Raw genomic sequence first — 12,298 nt, 5'->3', positions numbered from 1 at the left:
TCTGTATTCCTGCAAGAATCTATCAGAGGCTATAATTATAATTTTCACATCAGTTGAAAACATTCAAAAAGGGCTCCGGTATTGAAGGATAAGGACTTATTGATCGATAAATCGAAATATTCGATGCTTCATTTCAGCAAGCGGTATTCATCAATATGGGATGAATCGCATAGTCGTCCATTTTGGAAGGCACGAGTAGGTTCTTAAGCGCAGATCTCCCTGGCCTTCATGAGATCACTATTGACCACCGCCAGATTCGATACGTGAATTTTTATTTCGACCGAATTATTCGAACCAAACTAGTAAATAGTGAAATTTTCAACCATTTTTCGCTTCGAGCATTAAATAAGTTTTAAATCCATGTCATCATAAATCATATTTATTCTGTTCACGAAGATTATTTTATCTGAGTAGCTACGACAGCAACAATATTCACGATAATTCAGAACCATAGATTTGGAAAAATTTGAGTGACAATTCTAGAACCCAGAGAGAGAGAAAAGGGGGCACCAACTTGATAACGTGACACTAGTTTCTCGCGGTTATTCAAAAATTATTTACTAGCAAAAATTATGCCAACATAACCATTGCCATTCAACTGCTCATCCATTTTAACAAATTACCAGATTCTTGACGAAGAAATGGTGAAACAAGGGTATTATAACATGAATACTGTAATAGCTAATTTTTTCTTTTGGATAGTGGCTATCGTATTTCATATGTTTCGTGTAGCATCCGTTTTGGGGCTAGTATTTGAAATGCTGTCCGTCTCTCCTTGCACTATAAGTCGCAATAACTACTAGCGCAATCTACCATCACATGGGTAAACAATAAAATTCTAAATATATGCCGGGATTGCCAACGCCTGGGCGGTATGAATGGCTGTAGTCCTAGTGACAACGATACACTTCGACAACGATATTTGAGCCACTTCGGGTGACGTCAAACGCATGCTACCTATTCCTAAACTCAAAAATGCTCTGACAGGATTCGTCATCCGAGTCGAATCGATTTGGCAGTCCACTCGATAAAGATCGATCATGTACGCGTCAACTCATATGTGGGTACGGGGCTTTACGACGTGCTCTCCAGCAGCCACATATCGACCGTGTAAAGTTGTCTTTATACCCTGAGTCAGCCTTTCGTTTTTGGCAGCCAGTATCGAGGCTGAAATTACGTGAGCAACTTCTTCGCGAGGAGAAAACTACTCCTGCCGACATATCGGCGCACTCTTGATTCCCTCGACTCGCGTGCGCGTCGCTTTTACACGCCCTGCTAAGTTTCACGGTGGAGCCCGCCGCCTCCCCACCTCCCTCTCCCTATCTCCATCTCTGTCTCGTGTTCAGATTAACTTTTCCGGAAGGTGAATTATTTTTTAAATGATCTTTCGCCCCCTTCAGAAAAAAATTATTCCTATTCGGCGTTATTTCTCGGCCTCACGTAATTCCAGGCCGCATCTAGCAGGAAAACGGAGCCACTCGAGGGCATCTCTCGGAGAGGAGCTTAAAAACTCTCCCTTTTCGGACTGGTATACTTCCTGCCACAATGGAATTAGGCCCGATTTTCTCTTAATTCCTACCTCAATTACAGAGAAAATTTGCGATTAGGATGAAGGAATCCAGAAATCGTTCCCAAGGATTATTATGAAAACATATCCCGTTCGTATTTTGATTTATTATTAGGTTTTCAGACTGATTGAATTAACTCACAGTGAATGCCCATGGAACTTCTAATTGTTTCTGAAATCCAAAGAAAGTATTCCTTTGACAAAGCCATTGACGGTATGTAGTCTATGAATACAGTCGGTGAGGATGAGACCTTCAACGATCAACCAATAGCTAGACTTACCCGTTCTTAGCACAAATTATTCGAAGCAATTATTTGTTTTATTCCAAATATTTAAAGTTTAAATATTTACCTTTTGACTAAATTTTCATGCATTGAATACATGGAGCTAACTCAGAATAAATACATAATTGCCTGAGTACTCCTATAATGGTTTAACTATTATTTAAAATTACTGAAAGTTTAAACATATGTCGAAAACAGTGACAATAAAAATATGTTGCCGAGTTCAAAGGGTTTAATCACAATATCCTTTGTAAAATTACAATTAGTAAGGATATTTGGCCTCCCTCTGTGTAACATAAAGATGATTGTTCTGATTTAAAAAAATCATAGTAGTCCTAAATTTTTATTATCCAGCAATGCGGGAAATTGAACTCCACGCACAGCCAATTATATGGTCCCCAAAGCCTTCCATTGATAATATTGGTAAGGATAACGACATTTTCAATTCAACCACATCTTTCTATCTACTTCCAAATCCCGAGAGGTAAATTCGGTGACTTAAGAACTGGAACGTATGTGGTACAAGGAATATATTCACTTTCGTTACTTCTTGCAATTATTCTGATTACTTATATTCATATTTTCATTTGCGTTCTTCATACAAGGACAAGGTATAAAAATATTTCCGCTTTGAAAATCAATAGATTCCGTCAAACCAGTGATCAATTGAGAGAATTAATGTAAATAATTGACGTTTAAAAAATGTTTTGAAAAATAGCGAATTAAATCATTCATGTGACCCGAGGTTTTCAACAAAAATGCAACTTAACACAACAAGTAGGAGTACAACTTCAGTAATTGCAATTCATAATGTAACCATTTTCAAGATACGGAAGAGAAATAAACGACAGCATAAATTTAAAAAATATACAGGAGGCGTAAGTAATATAACACATAATATAGCGCCATCTGATAATTTTTTCCCGTAATGCAATATTGCTAGAAGACTTCATAATGATTTGTGGACCCTTTGGTTACTGCCCCGCGAGGAAGAATATTTCCGGAGCTTAATAAAGGAAGAAAATCGCGATCTGAGATGAAAGTTGATAAATTACAACGTGATCTATCATCTCAGCAAAGCATATTGCAGGAATATACGATATCGTGTATCACAATATCTCTCATCCAAGCAAAATGGGTGAAATGGCCACAAAACATGTTTAAGGCTTTCTACTTTCGTGCAAGCAAATTCTGGCTGGAAATAAGTGTACATCACGTCGTCTGATTCTTAAGTATACTATATGCCATTATTCGTAAAAATCTTTGACAAACCGTCCGGCTATTCATTGCAATTTGGTCAAACTCACAAGTGAAATATTTCGGCGACGGGTTCCATATCCTGGCTGAGTTTTGAGGATAAGGTCCAGAGTATGGGAAAGAATATGTTTATCATTTTGATTGCATTTTCATTCAAATATTGTTTTAGTCGAAGAAAGTTTCATCATTGCTTATTACCATTCACTACGGATATTTTTACGTCTTAGAAATTCTGGCAGTGTTCCACTCATGGAATTCGGACCCACACTTTTTTTTCCACAAGTTTAAATTGTCATATCATAGCTCTCAAGTCCGTACGAGTTTGAATTAAGGGATTTCTTTATCCCCATACGATTTTGTTTGACATAAGATGAAAAAGTGATCGCGCGAATTCTTCGCGGGATCACCTTTTGACTTGTTGGCGAATGGGACAAGAAAGGGCCAAATGATTTATTTTCGCAAATGATCGCAACCACCTAACACCAGGTTTCAACATGAATACCCTAAATTCCAGAGATAAGCAGATAAGAGTTTTCCTTACAAAAGTTGCCTGATGACTTTAAAAGTTTTTTTCGATGTTTAGATCCTAGTTTAAGCTCTGCCATTAATTTTTTAGTGACTAAAACGACTTTCATACAAATTCATAAAAAATATTTATATAAAGTAATGCTATTTCAGCAGACCAAATATAATTCCTTCAATGTAAGCATTGTAATTTGAAGAAATAATAAATACTATGAAATTAGATCAATTATATCAATGATGTCCACACAGAAGTTTAAATCTTACAACCAATATTACAAATGACTTGCCTTCCTCAACTAATCCTGGGAAATATTTCATTAGATAGAGCGAGAATGAGGCTATTGAAAATTTTAATAAGTTTATTATTTACTAGGGTTTATCTTTTTCTTGTAATGCATTATCCAGAAGTGACGAATGATAACATGAAGCAGTAGAACCAGATATGGTGGAGACGAAAATCATATTCTGTCGAGAATTTAACCAAAAACATGACTACATAAAGGATCCACTTTTCCCTTGCATATCGCGAAATCGTGACTGAAAAGAAAAGAATCTACAAAATAGTACCCGTACACATCTCCTTTTACAGGCTTATTCGTCTTCTTTTTTCATGGCTGGCAACCAAAAACTTGACAAGCACCCTTAAAACGCCTTGCAGGGTATTGGGTAGGCCAAGACTTACTCGCGCGAATCAGTTAAATAAACTGTGAAGGCCATGATCGTATCGAGTCAAATAACTTACGATAAGATCAATTATAAACTGCAAGTTAAGAATCGGAGTAAATTATTGCACTGTCTTAATTCTTCCAGCGGTAACCCCTTGAGCTGTGAACATTCGAGTGATTTGTTAGCCCCAGATTATCGCATACCTGCATCCAAGTCGTAGAAGGCACGTTATTTTTTGTTCCTTGTCACATTACTTGCCAGTTTTTCATAGCATCAAGGCTGCCTCTTCCTATAAAATTGCAATCACTTGATAAGAATCGTTTCGAGTTGAACACTTTATGCTCTGTTGCGACATCCACCATTCTATCTCACATTTCATCACGCCTTTTCTCCTTCCATTTCAATATCAAATCCAAAATTGCACCCGTATCACCATCACTTCAACTCGTAGGCTGCCCGTTTAGAGGCTCTGGTAGCACAAATTACTACTGGGATAAAGGCAAATCACCCTGGGGGTAAGGCGGGTGATTTTCCTTAATAAGTGCGAATAGCATTGTACTGACCTCGATGCGTGATTTCTGAGGAATTGCACTATGATGATTCTTTATTTATTTTTTACATTTGTTATGCACTCTATTATGTATGTATGTGTGTGTGTGTGTATATACGAGGGTCATCCGGAAAGTAGTACCCGTTCGTGCCGCATGAAGTGCTGACGACGCGAGTAGCCGCTGGACGAGGTCAGATAGCTTCAGTGGCTTGTCTGCCTTCTCTGAGCCAAGTTGCGTGACGCTAGCATTGCCTGTGTTGTTTCTGTGATTGTTTACAATGTTTAAAAAAATTGAGAACGCCGCCAGTTGTGAAGTGAGGGCAGTGATTAAATTCCTCAATGCAAGAAACGTTCGCCCATGTGATATTCATCGCCAATTAAAGGAGGTGTATGGAGACAATGTAATGGACGAGTCGTCTGTTCGGCGGTGGTGTCGCAACTTCAACATGGGGAGGGGGAACACACACGACGATGAGCGTTCGGGGAGACCGTCTGTCATTACAGACCAACTGGTGAGCTCAGTTGACGAATTCGTGAGGAACGATCGGCGCGTCACAATTGATGACATCTGTGAGCATTTTCCCAATGTTTCTCGAACAATTGTTCATGAAATTGTTAAACACCATCTGCATTATGCAAAAATTTGTGCAAGATGGGTCCCTCGCGTATCTCAATGAGCTGGCGGCGAAGGACTATGCAGCAGGAATACAGAAACTTGTCACACGTTATGACAAATGCCTTAATTTGCTTGGAGATTATGTTGAGAAGTAGTTTAAAGTATCCTCTTTCAAATAAAATTTTTTATGTTTGTTAATATTTACTTTTGTGTCTTTATTTCACGAACGGGTACTACTTTCCGGATGACCCTCGTGTGTGTGTGTATATATATATATATGTATATATATACACATATGTATGTGTGTTTATTTATGTTTTTGTGCTCATGTTGTATCCATAATTATCATTATATATGTCTAAATCCTCAAACGCGAACAAGAGCTGACTCACAACTGATCTATTATAATCAAAAGTATACTAGACCGACCACTCTTTGGAAAAAAAATTGTGTATAGGTGTCAAAGCTTTCGTCAGCATTGACGTACAGGTGGCAACGCTGAAATGTATATTATACCATTCCATAATTAGGTAATTATTATGCGTGATCCATTGGCCAATGTTGGTTTTGATGCATCCGGGGACTAAGAACTGTTATACTTCTAATCCCCTCCTAACACGAAAATAAATGAAGTCGCACCCTTACAGCTTGTATTAGAATAAACCATTCAAGTCAAAAAATATTTCCTATTTCCTTTTATTCTGTCCAAAATACCTATTCATTTCCTTCCTCTACCTCGCTCACCCAAAATCCACCATGCACGAGGATTAATGTCGAACATCACAGTCTTTAATATCTCATTGCTGCTCAATGTGACCTCTGTCGAATTTTCCTCCCTTTCCTCTATGTCTCCCAACAACCTCTCATCTCTTCTACCATGCCAAAACTTCGTGTTTTCATTTCTGTCCAATAGATCGTTTCCATCCATCTCCACACACATATCTCAAAAACCTCCAAACTAAACTCTCGTCTCAATGACCAAGTTTCTGTACTAAACGATATTCATTATTAAAGATTTCACTGGCCTTTTCAACATACATTTTCATATGTATTACTAAACGAGACGAGGCCTGTTGAAAAAGAATCCCACCTTGAATATGCTTTTTATCCGCCCACGAGTGAGTCAGTCACTGACTGCTGTCCGCCGAGTGAGGTGCTGTCATACATGTTCATCGCTTCTCTATTTCTCTCAAAATGACTGAAACTGTTGATTTTATTGGGTCGTCCAGCCATCACGGTGTGTAGAATAGGGGCTTGTTCTAGATTATGATGTTAGGTTTTATCTTTTAGGATATAAAAGAGAATTATTTTGTAGTTTGTCCATCCAAAACCTACCTTCATTAGATTACCTATAATAACAATAATATAGAAGTCCTCCTTTCACGCAGAATACTGTCCCACCCGAATTATTTGGCCCATATGATCAAACACTCGGAGAGGGATCGGAAGATAAATCCGTCCATTTAGGATTGATTTTGGTACAAATTGATTTGACCTCCCTCTGCGGAGGCCTTTGAGAGTGAACCCGTGCGTGTTCAACGCTTAACGATTGGTAATTGGTTTCGGATTACAGTAGAAAATTATTAAACATCGTCGTGAACTTGTGAAGTTGTTTCGCACGATACGTACAAACTAAAACCGTATTTCTTTCTACCTCCTTTGCCTCTTTCATATTATCCCTTCACGGCGCAAGCACGCGTGGCACAAAGACGAATTTCTTGGGGTTAAGCGACTTGTGCCGAGCGTTCCAGGCCAGCAATAACAAAAGGTTTTCCTTGCATATATTTTGTATTGGGCAATTCAATACTATTCGACCGCTGCTTTTCTTGGAGTTGGAAGAAGAAAATCATGTGAGCCCTTCCCGAAACAGGAGCCGTTTCACTTTCACTACGCGCCCGTTGTCATAATAGTCATTCCCGAGCGGTGAAGTGGTTGGATCATTCCATCACATTTTGTATTATGAACCAAAACTTTCATTGTGTAAAACTATATATTCCTAAAAAAAAATACTACGCGTTGGCGAAACTTGGATACAACGGGCTAATCATAGATGTTGACTATATGCTGTGGTCTGGCACGAGCAAAATTCATATCGTATGAGGTCGGCAGGAAATTATTTTCTTCTAATGATTTTAATTTGCTGCTGCCTATAGAAGTATGATTCCGCGCATTGTTCATAGAAACGGACCAAAATCTAAATGACTGTGGCTATACTGATTGATATACTTGAGGAAAATGGAATGGAATTATTATGAAAGTAGAGTGAAAGGTCGAAGGTTTCTGGTGAATGGTTGAGGAATGAAGAACAAAAGGTTGAAGCACGACATTTCGTGGTTCAGAAAACAGGCAGGAAAAAATTACATTTCATCTAAAAAGAAGATATGTTAATCCGCTCAGAAATACATTTTGATGAATTGACTACAACGGAACAATCGACCAAATCGGCTGATTGCATAAGACGGGGTACCCAGTACTTCTTTGATCCTGAGGCATATTCAAGCACACATCAGATGAGAAGCTTATGGGTGCCATTATAATTCAAATAAACCAAACCTCGGATGATTTCCTCACGACATATATGGAAAAGAGATGAAGGAGGTGAAATAGATAAACAAAAAAGGATGTTTTTGAAGCGCTTCATCTAGGTTTGAAATCTGTAAAGCTAATAGTATTCAATGAAGCAATTTATATAATATGGAGCTTATAAAAGGATTTTCTTACGTTAAAATATTTCTATTTGAAATTTTGTGTCAATAAACAATCAGAATATTATTTCAGTCAGTCATCTCCTGTAATTCAGTCAGAATATTATTAACCTTGCATCAAATTATTACCTACTATTGTAGGCGGCAAACAAACTATAGATCGCATAAGACATAAATACCGGAGGAGCATTACTTTGAGGATTATTTGCAGTAAAATATTGGAGCTTTTATAAGGAATGAGTATGTTCTATATGGGTTATAAAATAATGTGTATTGGGCGCATTAATGTGAACTGGTATAAGAGAGTGCTAAGCTTGTTTCACCATTTCGACAGAATAGACCAGAGTTTATTCACCAAATAGATATACACGAGAAGAGGGTATGTATCTTTTAAGTGAAGGGTTAGGCAAAGAAAGTCTCGAGTGAATGCCTAATATCCAAGAGGTACACAAAGAGAGGAACTTGAAAATACTCGAGAACATATCACCACGTAAGAAGCTATTCAGGAATGTGAAGGCGAATGAATCATGCAATGAAAGGGAATTATGGAAGAGCATAGTTAAAGGAAAAATGTTTCAATTTGCAACAAATGCCGATGAGGCAACACTGGGGTCAAATCAATGACAAGTACCACAAAAACCTTATAAACCAACCTTTGCCAAAATTAAATTTTGCGCAATAAATTGAAACTTTATATTAAGAAAATATTAGCTGAAATTTTTATTTGGAGCGTGGCGTTGTACTCGTACGGCGCGTAAATTTGATCATTGAAGCAATATGATAGGCATGGATTGAGAGTTATTGAAATGTTAGTGCGAAGAAGAATGGAAAAAGTAAAATGGACGGAAAGGAAAACAAATAATGAAGTAATAGGCATGATGAGGGAGGAGAGAAGGCTGTTGGAAGAAATCCAAAGGAGGTAAGAAAGGATCCAGAGCGTTTTTATTGGGGATGGGCTGTTGTAGACTGTGATAGAGGGGAGAACGTTAGGCAAGTAAGGTAGGAGTACGGAAAGGAGGCATGTTGGACGGAATGTAGGGTAACATAATGTATGCGTCATTGATGAAAGGTTTATTGTTCTATACTATGTTACTATGCGATCTATGGTGCCCTGCAAGCTAGCGCTAGGGGGTGTGGCAGGGGTTTCTTACACACCTGACTATTTTGACACGAAATACTATTGTCCCCTAGCGCGGTCGGATAGTGTCATTCCGACCCCTTATTGTTCGTGGGAAAATGACATTTTAATTCTATTTGTTCTACTCTTAATCTATCTCATTTTGATTACATGATTTCTCCTATCCTATTACGATGAGGCTAATAATAAATTTTCAACATCATCGCTGAAGAGATCTTATTCCAATTGATACAAGAGGTTTAATCTGTAATGCAACCTTTCCTCCGTGAGTGATTCCTAACGTAGTTCCTCTAATACGTTTCATAAGCCACTCCGTTTGTCATGAAAACATTCCACAAAAGCTCATCTACGCCGCACGCGATTTAATGAGGCAATCATTCCAAATTTGCAGTTTGTATTGTAGTGTGGGTTTTTTCTTGACAGAGAATGCATATACTTGTAAATGTAGCGGTATTCAGCCTGCATCCATCCAAAGCCTAACTTGAACGGTAGATTACCAAATATTAAAATAATAATGTTAATCAAATGATTGTACTATATTGACTGAACACTCCTCCTACATTACAACGTCCAAGTGCACCAGCTACTAGCTGATCTGAAAAGAAAAAGTGGCATTCGAATAATAAATCAATAAACTTCATTTTCCCAATCAAATGCTAACGAATTAATTTGACGTAATACAATTGCCATAAATTGTATCGCTTTGCTAGTGTATGCATTTTTAGGCTGGTGCATTAATTTTATGGAAGCCCGTGGCAACATACAAATCGCTTTAACGATATCACCTAAAATTTAATCTCATGAAAATCATTGTTTCAGGTTTTGCGTAACGGAATCTTACCACTTTCACCACGACTGCTAAACTAAATGAACCGGAAGGTTGGTTTCGTCAGTCATATCTCGTTCAGAACTAAGCAGTTTCGGGCGTGAAATTCACGCTATCAAGGTTATGTGGCGGGACGTATTTTCTTTCCTTGCACCATCACTTGCTTTCTCGCGAAGATCTCTCAACCGGAAAATCGTACCGTTTAGATTTGATATGGCACCATTCGAAAGGCATCACCCTTCATTTGAACCCTGAAGCCTTCGGTCAGCATCCAAAAACATCAGACGCGTCGTGGCGAAAGGCATTGAAAGTGGCAATGTAACCTTGGTCTGTGACAAATAAATTATTTCGATAATAATCGGGCACAGTTTTCTATGTCCTTTTAAAATGATAATTAACTATTTAACTCAAGGTAAATCCAAATTTAGTCCTATAATCCTTAGGTATGTCCTAATGGACCGTTTAAATGCTGGTTAATTAAATATGAAGTAGCTATGGAAGTATGTTCATGCTCAATAAAGAACGGTCGGAATTTGTTTACAAAATCGGGCCTCTATTCTCCACGTTAACAAGTAATTGGATGTTACACACCTATGCTATTAACTGAGACGCATTGACTTGTCAACCTTTCAATATAGGTAAAAGGCTTGAGAAGGGGACTAAAGAAAGATTGTGCAAACAAAGATACTTCCGTGTATATCGGGCATGATTCATAACAAGTTTCCACGCTTTTGTTAAATAGACACTGGAATTATTTTGTAGAATTCCGGCGATTCACAATCGAGCCATTGCTGTACAGGACTCGGCTCGAGGATGACAATGCGACTTTATTGTCAGGAAACTCGAATTATTGGCTGAACTGTAGGTCGGAGTGTACCCCACCCTCCTTGGCCTTTTTTTAATTTAAATTTTTTTATTAAATTTTAAATTTAATTTTGCCCAAATAAAGACCTCTATCTATATATGTATCTGTCTATTTTGGCCTTAGCTACCAAGACGAAAATTTCGCGACGCCCCCCATCTTGCATTTTAATTTCTACATCGTTTGTAAGATAAGAAGAATCCGGGGCCAAATATGAGACATTAACCTAATTGTTTCTAATTTATTTACGAACTGCAAAAGGATGCGAGCGGAAAAAATACGTACCTCGAAATGAAATTCAACTAATGCTTACGTGTTAGAATTCCAGTCGCTAAGAGATTTGTAACATGTTAACGAAATTGCTTACATTCTTTCGGGAAGCGACACACGGAGTACTGTCCCCTCGTTTAATGTGATACATGCGAGATAAAAGGTATAAGATGAAAATTACCTCGTAGACAATTCGTACACGAAATCAATACTTCTCCATGGGAATAATTCCAACACAGCAGTATACTCACCAGTATACAATCAATATACAATCAGATATACAATCGATATCACAATTAAAAGTTACGGAAAATGTGACCAGACGGGAGCGTGGAAGCCTAGTGGGCTCAGTTGGGACAGATCCATCGAGGAGAGGGAGTTCAAGGCACTTCAGCCTCCCACAAGAGGAAATATTGATCAAAAATAAATTATTCCCCTTAAAATTTCAGGTCTACAGTATTTACCCTTTCAAAAATATTTGATTGATCACGACTAATTATTTCCATACGATTTAAAAAAGGTGCCATGAATTGTCATGCCATTATAGGTCAATTAAAAGTAAAATATACATTTCTATAACATGTATGTATGTATATGTATGTATGTATATATATATATATATATATATATATATATATATGTGTGTGTGTGTGTGTGTGTGTGTGTGCGTGCGTGTGTGTAAATAGACCTTTCTTCGTGTGACTTTCGTCTTTTCTCAAGAATAAAGAGAAATTTAAAGGGTCGTCGTTTTACAAGCATGGATAGATAGAAAGAGGTCTTTATTTGGGCGAAATTGAGAGCAAATGGTCCAATAAGAATAAAAACGCATCACTGAGAGAGCAAAAGGCTGGGCCAAAGATCGAGTCCCAGAAGTGCTTCGAAGATTGGAAAACGCACCGGCATAAGTGTATAATATCTAGTGGGGGAATAGTACTTCGAAGGGGATAATATTTACGAGATTTTAATAGAGACGAATAAATACAATTATTTCCAAATCACTCAAATTTCTATTACTTTTTTAGCATACCTCGT

Source organism: Hetaerina americana, unplaced genomic scaffold, assembly GCF_022747635.1.
Source record: "Hetaerina americana unplaced genomic scaffold, ioHetAmer1.1.p SCAF_232, whole genome shotgun sequence".
Classification (NCBI taxonomy): Eukaryota; Metazoa; Arthropoda; class Insecta; order Odonata; family Calopterygidae; genus Hetaerina; species Hetaerina americana.
The sequence above is the reverse complement of the archived record's forward strand: the minus strand, read 5'-3'. Positions refer to the sequence as shown.